We start from the raw sequence: 16106 nt of genomic DNA on the forward strand, positions 1-16106 counted from the left end.
TTGCGGGTGACTTCTTTAGGGCTTAATTCAGCCTGGTTGTGTATGTAACACAGCCACTTGATGATGGCATGCCATTGAACAGGCTTAGCATTTGGCAGACCAGATAACATCCAGTTTATGTCAGGTAGTGAGACAGCCAGGAGGGAAGGGGTCCCTGGAAAAACCTCAGTGGGCCTGCGCGCTGAGAGGAGTGCACACTGGGGTGAAGCCACATAAGTGTTGGCCATTTGGAGTGGGGAGGAGCCTGGCCCCTCCTCTTCCTGGGTGGAACCTGGGATTCAGTCTGCAAGGTAGGAAGCACACTAACAAGACTCTCTCTGGCCAGAGTCCCTGTTTTCCTTTTCACCCAGTAAACCCTCCCCTCCCCTCCCTCCTTACCCTTCAAATTGTCTGTAAGCTTGATTGTTCATGGCTGTGTGACAAGAATCCAAGTCTTTTTTTTTTTTTTTTTTTTTTTCAGATGGAGTTTCACTCTTGTTGCCCATGCTAGAGGGCAATGGCAGGATCTTAGCTCATTGCAACTTCCACCTCCAGGGTTCCAATGATTCTCCTGCCTTAGCCTCCTAAGTAGCTAGGATTATAGGCACCAGCCACTGCACCCGACTAGTTTTTGTATTTTTAGTAGCGACGGGGTTTCACAATGTTGGTCAGGCTGGTCTCGAACTCCTGACCTTAGGTGATCCATCTGGTTTGGCCTCCCAATGTGCTGAGATTACAGGTGTGAACCACCACACTGGCCAAGGATCCCTGTCTGTAGCTGAACTAAGAAAAGAATCCTACAATGGTAGCTCAGGTTGCATAATCATTTATTTTTTCGAGGGCAGTCATTTCATTTCCACCAGGACTGAGCTGTAATGATGATAGAAAATATGAATGAGGTATTGACTATATGTCAGACACTTTCATGAACATTTTGGCACATTAATTTCTTTAATCATCACACTGAAACTATGAAGTAAATACTATTATTGCCCCTGTTTTTCAGAAAAGAAATGTGGCACAGGTAGTTTAAGTGTCCTGTCCATTGTCCTATAGCTAATAAGAGAGCATTGTAAGATTCAAACTCAGACAGCCTGGCTCAAAAGACTGCACTCTTAATACCTCCCTGCACTATATCACCTCAGTTCTAAGCAAGGAGCTATTTCTTGAAAGCAAATAGTTGTTTGAAGAAAAAGACATGGCTGCTTTACAATAGTCAAGGCCATTTCAGTGATTGCCTTTTAGGACATGCCAAAGTTTGTATGTAGTATTCCCTTCTGTCACAGTGACTTTGAGATTGGTCATGAAGTCCAAGTGGTATTAAATTCTAAGTATCTGGGAGTATTATGATCCAAGCACACTTAAAATAAACCTTACAAATCAACTATTAAAACTAAGTAATGGTCATCATATCAAAATAGCATTGCTCTTTAAGCTCACATTACATATGTTTTCTTAGGCAGTTTAAATTGTCCATTAATTTCCATTATTGTTTATTTTACTAACAGCCAATGGTTTTTATTTCATTCACTATATCCTGCCATCTTGTCTTATTTCTTTGGCTCTGAGTTGAAAATAAAATACAACAGAGATCTGTCTCTATCAATGAAAGACCTATCTACTTTCGAAAAATTAGTAACTGCTCTTTATTTAGTCACCATTAAGATAATAGAGACTGACATATGTTCATACAAATATGAGCTGTTCTCAAACATCAGGGCATTACAAATAGAAAGACAGCTAATATTTCTGCTCTAATTTTTACCTTTGTCTTTAAAATACATTTTTAGGACTCCCATAAGCAGGACCAAAGAAACATAATTTATTTAAATTATGCAGGATACTTGAAGCTGTCTCCCTCAGGACCCAAAACAAACTTCAATTATTTGAATGTTGAGGACATGACATGACCCTCCAAAATATTTTTTCAAAGTTTAACTTTTAAAAAAAAAATTCACCACTTTCAGCAGTTTGGATTCAAAAAGAATAAGAGCATGCAAAATCATAGCTGAAACTATAAATTCTTCAGATTATTTCAGCAGTTCCTTTTTACAATGGACTTGCCTATCAGTTTGTCTCCTTCCATCATGCCTGGCCAGTTGATGCTAAAACACTGCCCTCACCCTGAGCCCTACCTTGGTCACTGAATTAGTGCCAGCTGGTATTTTATTCTCTTGAGGACCAAATTGTGAAACAGTTAATCCAGAAAACTAATCACGCTATGTTACATGTTGCTGTGTATATGTATGTCTTTTTCACTGGATTTTGAGTTATTCATGTCCTGTTTGTCTTTGAAATTCCTGCTATTTCTTACAATGTGTTAGAATATAGTAGAAGTTCAATTTGTGTTTATTGAATTAAGAAATTTCTGGGGACAAAATTCACAGTTTTAGAGTGACAGCAGATGTGGTGATTTCAGGACAATGATGTCGTTTAAAGACAGCCCAGAACTTTGGGCAGTTTCCTACTTGTCATATTGTTGATCAAGTCCAAGTGGGGACAAACACTGTGGTTATTTGGCAATTGGATTCCAAACTCTGTGAGCAAGGTATGAATTTATTTCTCAGAATTTTGGGTACCAATTACCTTGAAAAACATACCTTATAGAATCTCAGAGTAAAGATAATCATAAAACTTCTAGTACAGTACTTTTCATTTTTTTGGATCTTTTCTTTGATCCCTTCTCATAAAAGGAAAGAGAAGATAAATTAGCTTTCCTACCTTGTCTGATATTTACTCTTCTAGTTGAGCATATGTTTAATCCATGGAAGAAAATTTATTTTTTCAAAATCAATTATTAATTTCTTACTTTATACACCTACAATTTAATGGGCACCAACAAGTGCTAGATTCTTTGACAGGGAAGATGAAAGTAAAAATAATAAGACAAGCATTTCCTCCCTCTTCACCATCCCCGTGCAGATTTTGCTTTAGTAAGTGGTAGAATGTGAGTCTCTGGCTCTCAGTCTCTAGAGTGACACCAATAATTCTTAGATTGGTTTTTACTTTGGGCAGAGGGAAAAGGGAAGAGCACTATGTTTTAGTGAAATGCTTTTAAACTAATGTGACCTGTGTAGAATCAATGGGAAGTGAATGGAAGAGATAAAACTGTGTGGAATTATTTCAGAGCTCTATTCTAGAACCACTTTATCAGAATGTTATAAGCCAGATTAGTGCTCTGCATTCTTATTTTTTTATCACAATAGGTTGTCAAAATGATGAAACACAAGCTATACTCTAATGCAATTTGTCCAATGTGTCAGTCTATTGTTTAATTTAAAAAATTCTACTTCTTTACAGAAATCCTGTTTTAATTAGATCATTTTCCTCAATTACTGTTAACCTCTTCCTACTTATTCTAGAAACAAGATCAACCCACTTTATTGTTTTCACTAATAAAATATAATATAATATTGCTACTGTATTACCTTATCGCCCCGACACACCTGAACTCCTTCTGAGTGTTCAAGATGTTTCTGCCATTGAGACTATTAGTGAACCATTTTCTTCATCATTTTTCCTCTGTAAAACATGCCAACTCACAGATTCTCAGAGATAATCTTTATTGCAAAAATACGATTTTATTCTAGTGTAATAAAGACAGAATCAAGAGTTTAAATTATCACAAGAACATACCAACATTGAAGTTTAATATTGGTAAAGTATTCATGGTTCTTTTTCATATGATAATATGGATATTATATTAAGATACTTTAATATATTTAAAGTCTTATATACAAAGTGTATTATTTATTTAAAGATTATGTTAGATTAAAATAATTGACTCTCTAGTCAATTATATTTATGGGATCATGTCTACTGTAAGAGTGCTGGATTGTAATTGAGGGAGGAGAAATCCAAATTACACATATTAATTTTTTGTAAAACGCTATAATGGAGAAGACACAACACAAAGAGAATCTCAGTCTAAGTTGGAAGAGGCATAAACCAACTAATAAATCTATTAATTGATAAACATTTTTCAATAAAGTTATTCAGTTTATACTGAAAGATGCTGTGAGAAATACATGAACTCTCCACCATCAGGCAAGCAATCTTATTTTTTTTTTTTCTTTTTGGAGACGGAGTCTCCCTCTGTCCCAGGCTGGAGTGCAGTGGCATGATCTCAGCTCACTGCAACCTCCGCCTCCCGGGTTCAAGAAATTCTCTTGCCTCAGCCTCCGGAGTAGGTGGTAGTACAGGCACCCGCCACCACACCCGGCTAAGTTTTTGTATTTTAGTAGAGACAGAGTTTCACCATGTTACCCAGGCTGGTCTCGAACTCCTGAGCTCAGGCAATCCACCCACCTCAGCCTCCCGAAGTGCTGGGATTACAGGCAGAAGCCACCGTGCCCAGCCCAAACAATTTATAATTTAACTGAAAAAGTAAAGTAAGAACAGTAAGAAAAAGGTAAACTAGGTAAAACAGTGTATGCTCAGAGCTAATGGGTTCAAGAGGCAAGTGATACTGGAATTCAAAAGAGAAAGATATCACAAAGAGATAGAGGAAAGAAGTTTCTTTCCTTTTAGAAAATTTTTACTTTCAGGAAGAAGAGGATGGCATGGAGTATTTGAATTTATTAAAAATCAGGTACACGGAAGACATTTTTCAGGCTTTCAGGTCTAAATGAAATGATCACTTCACTAATTTTAAATCAGTGTCTATGAAAACAATACATTTCTTTGGCACTGTCATTTTGAGATGCATGTTGACAAAACTAACCACACGGGGATCATAATTATTCACCAGAATTCCTAATGGTTTGTGTCACATTTAAATCCATTTCTGCCTCCTTGAGAAAATATGTATGCTAAAGAACATCTTACGGATTCCATTTAATTACAGGAATAACAATAAAGGGATTTATTTAGAAAGAAGGATTAAAGAAAAAGAAAAATTAGGGGAAATAGGAATCTAAGCTAATAAGTGAGACTTTCTGATACTAGACTATTGAAAGCTAGCATTTTTGGGGTAGAAAGTGAAGAATTGAAGGTAAAAAGCCTCCGGAGAAGAGAAAGACCCAGAATCAGTTCCTGAATTCCAGCTTCACGCATGCAGCCTTATACCAATAAATTCTCTTGACTATAAGCCTCTTAATTTTTGTCTAGGAGATACAAAATTGGTTTTGTTCTTCTATTCTATTCATAAACCAATGGCTGGAATCACATTTCCCCACTAACTTGTTCATATTGGAGCTGAGTGATGGTGAGTTAGCCATTGAAAATATACTTGGAACCATTATATTTTCCATGTTTTCAGAAGATCTCTTCCCATGCAGATCATTCTTTTTCATCTCATTTGGATAGCCAAATTTCTTCTGGAACTATAGAATCCACATTAAAGTGGAAATTCAGCATTGAGCTTTTCATGCATTTCTTCATGTCTTGTCTTATAAGGAATGTCAATAATTATTCTCTATCTTGTATTATCATCATTATTCTTAATAGAAATAGGTTGGAAAGGGTACAGGTTTATGAGTACATGAATCTAGTAAACCCTCCTTGTGATAACACTGTGGCCAAATGTTTATCTCAGGCTAATGTGCTGTGTTATGGATAGATGAGTCAAAACAGAATACCTTTTGATTAATTGGAGACAGATGTCAAAGTGTTACTCTGATGATCAAGAGAAGGACTCGAATCTAGCCGCTGGTCTTTCAGATTGAGGGTGGCAGTGCAAGATGGCAGTGCAGGGTTTTCCCTATGACCTGAATAAAGATGTTGCCAGGGGCATGAATATCATAATCCATAAAATCTGTACTTATGTCACAGTTATCAACAGAGCTTGGTTTAATTATTTGGTGCCTGGTTTTCTGAGAGGTCTCAATAATGTAATAGTCTAACCTGACTTGTTTCCTTTGTAAAGTTCTAGAAACAGATAGGAAGCCATGAATAGTTCAGTTTTTGTACATTTTGTATCTATCATTAATGTAACATGTTCCACAAATTAAAACAAAACAATGAAAAGTAAAATTATTTGCCACTTTGTGCATTTAATATGTGCATATGTAAAAGGCTATCGGCTGTATTTAGACAATGGCTAACTGGTACTCTTAATTGCTTATTCCTCTCCAAAGCCCTGCTCTGTATGAAAGACTGTCACTGAGTATGTCTATTCGTGTGGAGACAGTTTTATAGAATATCAAACTGTGGGTTAGAACAGCAGCTGTTGGGCGCCAGCCAAGTGCATAGAACTCATCTGTACTTTATTGGCTTTTTCTGTTTAGATTCATTAATTTCTCACTTTACTATGTGAAATCTATCTCTCTTTCAAAAATCAGTAGGTAGGTTTATTTCTCAACAGCACATGTGACTCAGTCTCTCCCTTATTTTCTTCTAACATGTGAAGTTTTAGAACTCTCTACCTATCTCTGGTTTCAAGTTTGATGTAGTGTTAGCAATGGGAAGCTTTTAAGTGTAATCAGCAGTCAGAATAGTCATGGCCTTAATGAGAAGCTGTGTAGTTAAAAATCAGAGGCTTTGCTATTCTAGTGGGCTACTGGGTAAGGTAGCAAAGTTCCTTTCCTGTGTCTTGTCCTTAAATTTCCAGGCATGTTTCTTAAATTCTAATGGTGGCCATTGTGTTTTCTAGAGCTCTACCTAGAAGAAAACAGATGAGTGAGTTGACCTCCAGACATTAATTTTTTCCTGCTGAAACAATAAGTTTCTAAGACAAACTTAATGGTGTTTTCATAGCTTTAAGTATTTCAATATTTTCTCAAGAATTATTTCAGTTTGCACAAATTGGATGGCATTTTGTTGATTTGTGCTTGTCTTATAATGCAGCTGGGTATGGCGTTAGTGAAATTACATTATGCAGTAAATAGTTATTTTGATGAAGAAAGTGATTAAATTTAATTTCAACACAATATTTGATTGTGTAATGGTATTTTCCCTGTTGGATGTCAATATAAACAAACTCCCTCCTAGTGTTGTGAGCTGAGAAATACATTATGAAAGTATGATTTCAAAGTTTAAAAAATGATAAATTCTAAAAACAAAAGGAAGAGAGAAGATTGTTGAAAAATTAAAGGTATATTTGTCTTAAATGTGTTAGTGATACAGTAATGTTGATGTGGTTGGACTGTAATTTTTGTACCATCTATTATTTTAACCATAAATAATATGGAATAAAATACATATTGATAGCATAAGACATTTTTATTTATTCTTTCCCAGCGGGATTCCTAAGAAAAGTTAGGAATTCAACTGAAAGGTTTAGTCCTGTGTCCACAGATGATAAATATGTCTAACTTTGAGTGTTTATGGCAACCGTAATTACATTTGAGTGATGACAACTCCATCCTCTGTCCCTGCATCCAGAATTATAGACTTTGTACACATGAAACCCTTCTACATAACCCTTGTTCTACATAAGAAATGTAGAACATAGTAGATATGCATGCCCTATGAAAAGAGCTAGGTTTCTGTTGTTTCATAGTTGCTGTGGGAATATGTGGTAGTTTATTAGATAGCTCTCCAAAGGTGACAAAAATAGACGTGTAACCTCCTTAACTAATTGTTGATACTAATTGAGAAAGAGTTCTTCAATTTCTGGGAGGAATACAGGCCTAAGACTGATTTTTGATCTAGGTGATAAATGTTGAAAAAGTGCTTAACCTTTGTAAATAAGTAATGTAAGGTTAATAAAATAGTAATACACTGACCAGACTATTAAACGGAGTAGAAGTCCATGGGGGATTGTTGTCTTTGGTAATGTGGTTGAAGTAGAACTGCAGTCTCAGGGATAACTGGATAACTATGTAATTGTTATGTAGACCTCTTTTTTTTTTTTTTTTTTTTGGTGAAGTCTCACTCTGTCACCCAGCCTGGAGTGCAGTGGCGCGATCTTGGTTGACTGCAAGCTCCACTTCCTGGGTTCACACCATTCTTTGCCTCAGCCTCCCGAGTAGCTGGGACTACAGGTACCTGCCACCATGCCCAGCTAATTTTTTTGTATTGTTGGTAGAGATGGCGTTTCACCATGTTAGCCAGGATGGTCTTGATCTCCCGACCTTGTGATCCACCCACCTCAGCCTCCCTAAGTGCTGGATTACAGGCGTGAGCCACTGTGCCCGGCAACAAGTTTAATCAAACTTCTTATGTGCATCAAGTCTCAGTCTCATCCCTACTGAAATAAGGCTGATTGGCAAAGACCTTCTAATTCTAAAATTCTACAACCTGCATATATCCCTGGATATGTTGAATTCAGTACCAAAAACATTGCATAATTTAGGGAAACGCCATTAAACCAACAAATATTGAGTTTGTTTGTACTATGTGCCAAGCTTTATTCTAGGCATTGCAGACACAGTGGTAAATAAAAGGATGAGATCTTTGATCTCATGGAGGTGATATCTTAATGAGAAATAAAGATAATGGAATGTGTAAATGCATATTATACACACTAATTATTGATTGTGTTGAATGCCTTGAAGTTCACTGAGCAATGAGCAGAATAACTGAGGGGGTCACTTTAGATAAGGGCAATTGGAAAGATTCTCAGAAAAAAAAAGGTTTTCCTCTGAGATCAGAGGGATGTGAATAATCTGAAGGAAGAGGATTCCCAGCAGAAGAAGTGTGTGCAGAGCCGTAAGGGATTAAATGTGCCTGGCAAGTCTGAGAAACAGAAGGAAGCAGTGTCCCTAGGGTATAAAATGGAAATGAGAAGGTAGGCAGAAGCAGCCTTACAGGAAAGGCCATGCATCCAGGATATGGCAAGGGTTTAGATTGTTATTCTAAGAATGGTAGGAAGCCACCAGGGGATTTTAGGCATGGCAGTAATGGGTTTAGTTTTAAACTTTTTAAAAGAGGTTAAAAAAAGTGGCTTTTCTGAAGAGAATGCCTTCTTCAAGTTTTTATCTTATACTACGTCAGTCCCAATCACTTAAAAATGTTTTAGTAAAATAGCTCTTACAGTTACTACTTCGTGCTTTTTTTTTTTTTTTAACATAGAAAAAGACATTGAGTAAATGTCACAAAAACCTAATGCCGGCAGAAGAGTCAATAAAACAAATTGTATAAGGGGTATGTGTGTGTATGTGTGTGTGTGTGTGTGTGTGTTTGACAATGTTTCTCTGCAGACATCTCTTTTTTTCTGAAGGGAGAGAGCAGAGAGGATCAGTAATTTTAGCAACATCAAGGAGTATCTTCAACTCAGTTTTGGTTTCTCAATTGGATTGAGAACTATAGAATTTCCTTAGTTATCTAGCATCTGTAAGGAACTTAAACAAATTTACAAGAAAAAAGCAGACAACCCCATAAAAAAGTGGGCAAAGGACACGAACACTTTCAAAAAAAAAAAAAAAGACATACATGCAACCAACACTCATATGAATAACAGCTCAAAATCACTGATCATTAGAGAAATGCAAATCAAAACCACAATGAAATACTCTCTAACACCAATCAGAATGACTTTTATTAAAAAGTAAAAAAGTAACAGATGGCAGCAAGATTGTGGAGAAAAACATATGCTTGTTTAAACACTGTTGTCAGAAATGTAAATTAGTTCAGCTATTGTGGAAGACAGTATAGTGATTTCTCAAAGACCTAAAGGTGGAAATACTATTCAACCCAGAAATCCCATTACTGGGTATATACTCAAAGGAATATAAACTATTCTATTATAAAGACACATGAACACATGTTTGCTGTAGCACTGTTCACAATAGCAAAGACATGGAATCAACCTAAATGCCCATCAATGATAGACTGGATAGGGAAAATGTGATATATATATATATATATATATACATCATGGAATACCATGCAGCCATAAAAAGGAATGAGATCATGTCCTTTGTAGGGACATGGATAGAGTTGGAGGCCATTATCCTTAGCAAACTAACACAGAAAAAAACCAAATGCCACATGTTCTCACTTGTAAGTAGGAGCTAAATGATGAGATCACATGGGTACATAGAGGGAAACAACACACACTGGGGCCTTTTGGAGGGCGAAGGGTGGGAGGAGGGAGAGGATCAGGAAAGAATAATTAATGGATAGTAGGCTTCATGCTTGTATGATTAAATAATCTGTACAATCAACCCCCATGACACAAGCTTACCTGTGTAACAAACCTGCACTTGTATACCTGAACTTAAAATAGAATTCTTTTTAAAAAAAGAGTTTCATTAGTGTTTTTCAGTGCAAAAAGTCAGCATAAGACTTCCTGAAATGTAAAAGCAGTCTATGTCTCATATCTTGGACTTCAGTTTTGCATGGTATTTCCTCAGTATTTAGTTGTTAAAGAGTTCCAACTTCATTTGGTCTGTGATAGTGGTTCCAGTGTAACCTGTCACCTAGGTGAGCAGAATGCATTCTCTCTCTTTCTCGTGCTCACACACTCATGTTCACACATAGGTAGCCATTTTTTTATCCCCTCAATTTAAAAAGTCAAGCAAATTTTTATAATTTCCTGTAGGCTCACCATTTTTTCTTTTCCCCAGACTCCATTAACTCACCCTCCAATTAGATCTAGGCACCCAGAGGAGGTGGAATTTTATTCCCACTACTAGCCTGAACTAGAAAAAGGGGCTAGAACAGGTGAAAAGAGGGAGAGAAGCAGAAGAGATACTGTGGAAATGTATTTTAGTGATCTAAATCCACTTTTCTGTTTCAAGCTTGAGGTTTCTGCTCAGAGTGGAGGGACAGATCTTAATTCTCCTCAGCACCCCTCTACATCTATGAAAGTAACAAAAATGTCAAAATACCAGCAAAGAGCTACAAAAATTATAAAAGTTGTATATTTAAACAATAATCACTCCTAGTAAATAATAATAGTGGGAGAAGTGAACATACAGAAAGTACTAATTTACACTGTATAAAAGACAAGGTCTGAAATTTTAAAATGTCAGTCAATTAGACAAATGTTTGTAATTTCCACAGGTTTGGTAGAATATAGAAAAATATCTCTGACTGGTAACCAGTTTTGAACTCTCCGTACAAATGTCTCAGCACTGAATGGAAAAGCCAAGTTACCTATAAGTGAACAAAAGTGAAAATCTTCATCTAGGGGTATGCCAGTTTTCTATGGCTACTGAAATACAACAAATGGTGGTTTAAACTAACACAAATTTATTGTTACAGCTCTGTAGTTCAAAAGTCTGAAATAGGTCTCAGTATTTAAAATTTGTTGGTAGAGTTGAGTGCCTTTCTGAATGCTCTAAAGAATAATTTATTTCTATACCTTTTTCATCTTTTAGAGGCTGCCCACAGTCCTTGAATCATGGCCCCATTATTCCATTTTTTAAGCCAAAAAGTCTACTTCATCTCACATCACATCACTCTAATCTCCTCTTCTGCTTCCTTCTTCTAAATTTAGGATCTTTATTATTACGTCACCCTCCCCCTACTCCTGATCATGTTGGATAAGCTCCTTATGTCTATTTGAAGTGATTGGCAACCTTTTCTCCCATCAGCAACCTCAATTCTCCTTTTCTATGGAATGCACCATGCTTAATGGTTCCAGAAATTAAGACGTGGATATCTGTGGGGAGCCGTTATTCTCCTACCACGAGGTGCTTCCACTAATTTTCCAGGCAAAAAGTAGCAGAAATAAAAGAAAAAGGAAGCACAAATTTGAATGAATTTTAATTAGAGTATCAGTTCCTAATCAGGGTTTCTCCCTGGAGGAGAGAATATTTGCAGGTTTCCTAGATAGTGTGCATTTTTCTCTGAAATATCATCATACTTGCTTAATTATTTATTGCACTATCTTTATTTATTTATCTTGCATTAAGCAGCAAGTTTATTGTACTGATAGGTTCATGAAGGAAAATTCAGCTGCAAGGCAACAGTGGGAATGTCTGTGGAAAGGATAACTTGCCCTGAATATATTCGCTGTGTGGTTTGTTTGATTTCTTTTGACCACTTCCAGTGGTTAGTTGGGAAGTGAATGCTAACCATCATTATCAAAGTAACAGGACTTAGTCATGTTACATTTCTTCCCAGGGGAATTAACACATAAAACCAACAAAAAGCATAATCATTTTAAATGACTCTAGACAGCGAGAATGGATGAATGGGGTCTCTAAGTTAAACAATGAGAGCATATTCAAGGGCTTTTGAGTTCAACTGAGACACAAGCTTGGCAATATTTGTTCATTAAGTATAGTTGTCCCTCAATGCTCATAGGGGATTGGTTCCAGAAGCCTGGAGAATACAAAAATCTGGAGATGCTCCAGTCCCTTATGTAAAATTGTATAGTATTTGCATATGACCTATGCATATCCTCCTGTATTCTTTAAATCATCTCTAGATTATTTATAATAACTAAGACAATGTAAATGCTATGTAAACAGTTATTTTGTATTTTTTGTATATATTTTTATTGTTGTATTGTTATTTTTTACTTTTTCTCCAAATATTTTTGAGCTGTGGTTGGTTGAATCCGCAGATATAGAACCTGAGAAATGAAGGGCTAACAATATTCTATTCATCTGAGGAACATACGTAGACAGTGACTGTCCCTCATGAATGATTGTCAAGTAGTCAGTTACCCATAGCTTTTAGCATTTATATCTGTCTTCTAGCTTACAAGTCAGAATGAACACTAGTGCTCTTGTCTGAAACTGTAAAGAAATGGAGGAAAATATCAAAAATTTATCTAACCAGTTATTCTTATTGTAGAGAAAAAAACAAAATAACGTATACTTAAACATCAACAGATGCAAGTCTCAGTAATATAAAATAACCAATTTTTACCATATTATTGTATGAGTCCATTCTCACATTGCTGTGAAGAACTACCTGAGACTGGGTAATTTCTGAAGAGATTTAATTGACTCACAGTTCTGTAGGCTTAATAGGAAGCATGTATAGGAGGCCTCAGGAAACTTACACTCTTGGTGGAAGGGGAAGCAAGGACCTTCTTCACATGGCGGCAGGAGAGAGAGAGAGAGAGAGAAAGAGAAAGGGGAATTGCTGCACACTATTAATCAACAGATCTCGTAAGAACTTACTATCTTGAAAACAGCAAGTGGGAAGTCTAACCCCCATGATTCAATCATCTCCCACCAGGCCCCTCCCTTGATACGTGGGGATTACAGTTCAAGATGAGATTTGGGTGGGGACACAGAACAAAACCATTTTAATTAGAGAAGTAAATATTAAGACAAAGAAATTAAGTAACTTGCTCACAACTAATAAAGCTAGAATGAGCTTTGAATTCATGTCTAATTGACTTCTAGTCCCATGATTCTTGCACTTTACCATAATGCTAATATCCTTGGTCTCTAGGATTGGGTTAAAGAACATGGTGCTACCATTTGCAAAGTTGATTGCATCTTGTCAAACAAAACAGTGGAGCTTTTGTTGTCTTTTGGTCTTTGTCCATAATTTCTAAACTAACTTTTAATCACTTTTTTTTTTTTTTTTTTTTTTTTTGAGACGGAGTCTCGCTCTGTCGCCCAGGCTGGAGTGCAGTGGCGGGATCTCAGCTCACTGCAAGCTCCGCCTCCCGGGTTTACGCCATTCTCTCGCCTCAGCCTCCCCAGTAGCTGGGACTACAGGCGCCTGCCATCTCGCCCGGCTAATTTTTTGTATATTTTAGTAGAGACGGGGTTTCACCGTGTTAGCCAGGATCGTCTCGATCTCCTGACCTCGTGATCCGCCCATCTCGGCCTCCCAATTAATCACTTTTTTAATAGTTAAAATTTAAAAATATTATCAGATATGAGAAACCATGGACCAAAGAAGCAGAATTGTCTTGGTGTATGACTTTCATTAGTTACAATACACATAAATTACTTTGCTATGGGAATCAAGGTAATGGGACAGTACTTGTGAGTGCAGAAACTCTTGTTCTATTTCATAGCTATGATCTTTTTTACTTATTCTTTTTAGGCATCCTGCTAACTTCTGCCGTTGTTCACGAAGGCGACTAGATTACTAAACACAGGTGGTTCCTTGTCCTCTACAAATTCTTGGGTTTTAGCTCTCTGAACTTCTGCGTTTTGAGAGTACTCTTTTAAATCAATTTTCCTCTTTGTGAGCCTCTTTAGCCTCTTATCTCAGATTTTCCTGGAGACAAATCCCTAGAACATGTTCTCAAAAAGGCCATAGTCTTTTACAATGCTAACTTTTAAAAAACATAAAACTACCTTCACAAGCCTTTGCTGAGGTATAAGTTTGAATGATGTTTCCCCAGCCTTGAAAATTATCCTTCCCCATGGTAACCCAGTGTTAGAAAATCCTTTCCTCAGGAATATAAATGGTGTCCCTCAGTACACCATTTATATGCTAGGGAAAGATGAAAAGAGCTGACTTTTCAATCAATCTCTCCATCATGCTGCAACCATTGCCTGCTGGTTCTTTGACCTCTTTATCCAATATTCTATCATAGGAGGGCTAGAGATGTTCTAAAGCTCATCTCAGCCCAATGTCCCTCCTGAAGGTCAGAATGCAGTTTCCCAAACTTTCTAAAAATGGTCACAACTAACTTTTCTGGATTGTACACAAGATCCAACTAAATATCCCAAAGCAACAAAGAGCATGGTATACCCTGGGACTCCTACGACTTTGTCCAGCTGACTTGCTCATATATATTTCACAATGAATGACAAGACCTCAAGGTGCCTCATACATCCCCTGCTCTGTCACTCAATCTTCTCAATCATGTTCCATCTTTTCATCTTTTAAATTTTCTCATAAACCCTATGCCCTTCTATACAAAAAGCTAGTGTCCCCCCCACCCCACCCTGCAAAACTCTGCGTTTTTTCACGCAATAATTGGCCCATGATCCTTTGTGATTTTCGTTTTGCTAGCTGTGTTAGTCAATTTTCATATTGCTATGAAGAAATACCCAAGACTGGGTAATTTTTAAAGAAAAGGAGGTTGAATGGACTCACAGTTCCACATGACTGGTAAGGCCTCACAATCATGGTAGAAGGCAAAGGAGGAGCAAAGGCCTGTCTTACATGGTGGAAAGCAAGAGAATGTGTGCAGAGGAACAGCCCTTTATAAAACTATCAGTTCACTTGAGACTTTTTTGAAATCAAGAGAACAGCACAAGAAAAACCTGCCCCCATGATTCAATTACATCGCACTGAGTCCCTCCATCATACATGGGGATTATGGAAACTATGATTCAAGGTGAGATTTGGGTGGGGACACAGCCAAACCATGTAATTCTGTCCCGGCCCCTCCCAAATCTCATGTCCTCACATTTCAAAACACAATCATGCCTTCCCAACAATCCCCTAAAGACTTATTCCAGCATTAACCCAAAAGTCCAAGTCCAAAGTCTCATCTGAGACAAGGCAAGTCCTTTCTGTCTATGAGCCTGTAAAATCAAAAGCAAGTTAGTTATTTCCTAAATACAATGGGAGTACAAGCATTAAATAAGTATACTCCCTCCAAATAGGTGTATTTACTCAATGCCTGCAAATGGGAGTAAAACCAAAGGGGCTACAGACCCTATCCAAGTCCAAAAATCAATAGGCCAGTCATTAAGCCTTAAGGTTACAAAATGAACTTCATTGACTTCATGTCTCACATGCAGGTCACACTGATGTAAGAGGTTGATTCCGATGGTCTTAGGGAGCTCTGCCCCTGTGGCTTTGCAGGGTACAGCTTTCCCAGCTGCTTTCATGGGCTGGCGTTGAGTGTCTGCAGCTTTTCCAGGTGCACAGTGTAAGCTGGCAATGGATCTACCATTATGTGGTCTGGAGGATGGTGGCCCTCTTCTCACAGCTCCACTAGGCAGTGCCCCAGTGGGGACTCTGTGTGGGGGCTCCAGCCCTACATTTTCCTTCAGCACTGCCCTTGCAGGGGTTCTAAATGAGGGCTCCACTCCTGCAACAACCTTTTTCCTATACATCCAGGTGTTTCCATACATCCTCTGAAATCTAGGCAGAGGTTCCCAAACCTCAATTCTTGACTTTTGTGCACCCACAGGCTCAACACGATGTGGAAGCTGCCAACACATGGAGTTATCACCCTCTAAATCCCTGGCCCAAGCCATATCTTGACCCCTTTTAGCCACAGCTGGAGCAGCTGAGATACAAGGCACCAAGTCCCTAGGCTGCACATAGCAGAAGGGCCCTGGGCCCAGCCCACAAAACCATTTTTTTCTCCTAGACCTCCAGGCCTGTGATGGGAGGTGCTGCTGTGAAGGTCTCTT

Source organism: Trachypithecus francoisi, unplaced genomic scaffold, assembly GCF_009764315.1.
Source record: "Trachypithecus francoisi isolate TF-2019V2 unplaced genomic scaffold, Tfra_2.0 Lachesis_group17, whole genome shotgun sequence".
NCBI classification, from domain to species: domain Eukaryota; kingdom Metazoa; phylum Chordata; class Mammalia; order Primates; family Cercopithecidae; genus Trachypithecus; species Trachypithecus francoisi.